At 37.7% G+C, this 3,761-nt stretch overlaps 1 pseudogene; it reads right to left on the minus strand.

Annotated features, from left to right (window-relative positions):
• Positions 1 to 2,249: 2,249 nt before the first annotated feature.
• On the minus strand, positions 2,250 to 3,394 carry LOC129065439 (60S ribosomal protein L4-like; annotated as a pseudogene).
• Between the last annotated feature and the right edge of the window lie 367 nt (positions 3,395 to 3,761).

Below are 3,761 nucleotides of genomic sequence, written 5' to 3' on the forward strand. Positions count from 1 at the left end.
GTAACAAAATTTCACAACTGAATGAATGAACAACTGAAACAACTGAAAGTCTAAACAACTGAAAGTTTTGTTTCAACCTTCTGGACTCTAGAAGTCTGAAAGCAAGGTGTGTTGGCAGGTTTGGTTCCTTCTGAGTGCTGTGAAGGAAGGATCCACTCCAGATCTTCTTGGCTTATAGATAAGTAACATTAGCCTTGTATCCGTGGCTGCATCCAAATTTCCCCCTTTTATAAATACACCACAATTACATTGTTGAGGGGCCCAACCTTATTCCAATATTCCAGCCTTCAGCTAATTATATCTGTATCAACTCTATTTCCAAATAAGCTCACATTCTGAAGAACTGTGAATTGAAACTTCAAATGTAAAACGAAAATTGGAGAAAAATCAATTTAACCCATAGCATACCATCTGGATCAGGATAAACAAGTATTAACCAGATTACACCCTACCAGAGGTAAATATGCATCTCTTACATTGGGGGCTGTTAGTTACAAATTTTCACATGTTACCTATGATGATCATAATGGTTTAATAATATTAAAGTAGTTGATGAAGCTGTAGAGGTGAAGGAGAAAGTAAGATAAATGATGAATGAGAAATAAGTAAAATAACAGCCCTAAGTATAATGTGGTGATAATGCAGCGGCAGCAGGAAGTGTGCTTTACTAAATTCTCTGCACCCGAGGCAACAAAAAATATGTTTTATGGTGGCATTAATATGTCCACATTATCTTTAGTGTCCCGAGTGATGCACCTTTGCCAACCATCATCAAAACACGCAAGAACCAATTTAATAAAGGCTGGCTAAACAAAAGACATATTTTCAATTATATTCCAAATGGTCCTGGTGATTGTAAATAGATGCTCTGGAAGAGAAGTTCAAAGCTAATCTTTTAAAAATAGCTTCTCTTAGGCTGAACCACTATTTTAAAAGCCTCTAGCTACTTAGCGTTTCATAATGAGAAAAATGATGGACCCAAGATACCTTTCTCTTTAACAAATCAATAATGTTTTAAAAAATCAACACCCATGACTTATGAAGGTGACTGATTCAATACAAGTCTGTGCCTTAAAAACCACATTAAGTATTTATATTTTACAATTGCATATAAATCGTTGTGATTTGGCAGTGTATTCTTATTAAAAGTTCATTTGTGAAAATTGTATGCTGCCATCTTTTCTGCTTCTACAACACTCTGGGGAAAAGCTTTTGCGTTTCCTGGAAGAGATATGTATATAAATTGCCTTTTGGAAAATAAATCATTTAGAAAACGCACCTTAGAAACTTAAGTGTATGTTGATGTACTGAAATCGCAAAGTTATAAAATAGAAAGTTAATGCTGATTTAGTACATAAAATTAAGGATTGTTCTTAGTGTTCCTAAAAATTTAGAATTAAAAGAAAAACTTGCAGAATTAATCCTTGAGGAAAAAATTTACATGCAGAATATGTTGTTAAAATCAGTTCATTTTAATCATTCCTTCTAGCTATGGGTCCATGAACATAATGAACAGAATCATCATTTTTAAAGGTAGCAAAGAAAATGTATCCTTTGAAAAAAGCTTATTGTGGGGAAATGCATTCAGAAGTTAAACAACATTAAATGAGGACCTGCTATTGCAAATATCACCAAGACCTTAAAGATATACGGTCACAAATAAATTCTTAACATTGCCTAGATCACTATGATCCAAATAAAAGGTACTACCATTCTTTGAGGCATGACAATCATTAAAGAACAAATTTCCTTGGAAAATTTGAGACAATATGATGATATAGGTATTAATTATAACACTGATTATAACGAATGTAAAAATTCAGTGAATAAAAAATATATTTTTTTGTGAAAGTGAGATAAACAATTCACCATCAAGTGCAGATCACTCTTTTACCCAGTTCTTACAGTGAAATTTGGTAATTGAAGGAAAAGAAATATGCAGATAAGTATTTAGCCTGCTTTGTAAAAAGAAACTATAATTTAGTCCCATTTGGAAAAAAGCCCTTTTCCCCCTTTTTCTTACTCGCTCTCCCTCTTTCTTCCTTCCCTTTTCTTTTTGGTCTTTTTCTTCCTTCTTCCATCTCTCTCTTTTTTTTAGTTCGGTCAAGTTTTTATTCAAAATTAGCTGTCCAGAGAATGACCTTTACAGAATAAACTAATTTAAGTGTATGCGCAGACTTCTTTACTTCTGTGGTGGGCTTTTTTTTTTGCTGTGGGCTTCTGAGCACCTGGGTTCTTGGCAGCTGCAGCTATTTTTTTCCCACCAAAGTCTTCTCCTGCTCTGTAATACCCACAGCCTTCTTTCTTTGCTCCCTACCACTAACTTCTTCCTGGACCCCCTTCTCATCTGAATTGGCTTCTAGCGTTGCTGCTCCTTAACCTACCTGGAGCCTGTGATTCTTGACCTCATGCAAGAAAGTCTGTGCACATGGGTTTAAGTTCAGCATGATTCTTGGGTTTTTCAGTGGATTTTTCATCTGGACTCTGTGATGCATCTTCCTGCCTGGTACTCAGTGGACTCTTCAAACCTCTGGGCTTTTCAAGATTCTTCTCAGGTTTGTATTGAACATCTTGTGCATGGGAAGATTTTAGTTACTCCTGAGGGAAGCAGCTTTATGCCAAATGCCATACAGATCATCTGACTTGCGGAAAGCACTTTCGGGCCAAATGCAGAAATGGCCCACATGCCCCAGGAGCAAGTTGCAAAATATCCAGTTTGCTTACATTACGCAGAGTAATTTCAGGGATGTGTCTGATGGCTTTGGTGATACTTCATTGGGAATGTCCCCTGTGCTGGCTACGGCGACGGGCTCTCTTTTTGCCCTTGCCAGCTCTCATTTTCAGAGAGGCATAGGCACTTTGATATCATTCCAGGTCTTAAGTTCCCGAACAAGCAAAACAACCTCCTTGGCTTTTTTTGTAGCCTTCAAGTCTATCTTCAACCACCAAAAGAACTTCAAGAACTTCCTCAGCATGATGACCGTTAGACATCCTAGTACGGCTGAGGCAACCAGGGCAGGGTTGACGTCATATCACTGCAGTGCTGAGTTCACTCTGTAGTGTCAATGGCACTAAATTTTGTTTGATGCAAACGAGTGGCCCCTAAAACACATATTTCTCAAAGCGCCCTGGCCAGGACAGTGAGTCCGAACACCTCAAATTCTGGGACTTGGAGCCGGAGCTCTGCTAGCACCCGAAGACGCAGCAGTGTTTTGATGACCTGGCAATTCACTGATAGCATAAGACTGTCTACTGATTGCGTGTAATTTGGCCTGAGCAAAGTTTACACTATCTGGTTGAATGTGAGCTTTGAGCCCAGCAGGCAAAGTGACAATTTTGCCAGATGATTCTCCCTTTTGGAGTACACTGACATCAGGGCGCCAGCACACGTCATGCGTTGGAGGGGAGAGGGACACACTCCTCTAAATCTGGAGGCTCCCACAGGAAAAAGAAGTCCATTTTCTTTTTCTTTTTAACAGAAGAATGCTAGGTAATAATTGAAAAAACAGATATTTAAAATTACTCTTGTAACTTCTCTGAAACAATGGACTCAGGCAAGATGCTAAAAACTAAAATTTGAAAAAGCCTGGTTAATCCAGGTGCTAGAGTATCATCATTCCTTTACTTGGCAATCATAAAGTAAAAAGATTACTTTAACAGTAAAACTATCTAGAGGTTACAACCATAACTGGGTGATTAAAAGTCACATGATAAAAGGGGGAACATCTGGCATTCTATATAACATGATATAATAAAGCGAC

The sequence above is a fragment of the Pteronotus mesoamericanus genome, unplaced genomic scaffold (genome assembly GCF_021234165.1).
Source record: "Pteronotus mesoamericanus isolate MK-2021 breed Mesoamerican mustached bat unplaced genomic scaffold, CSHL_Meso_final contig_179, whole genome shotgun sequence".
Taxonomy (NCBI): Eukaryota; Metazoa; Chordata; class Mammalia; order Chiroptera; family Mormoopidae; genus Pteronotus; species Pteronotus mesoamericanus.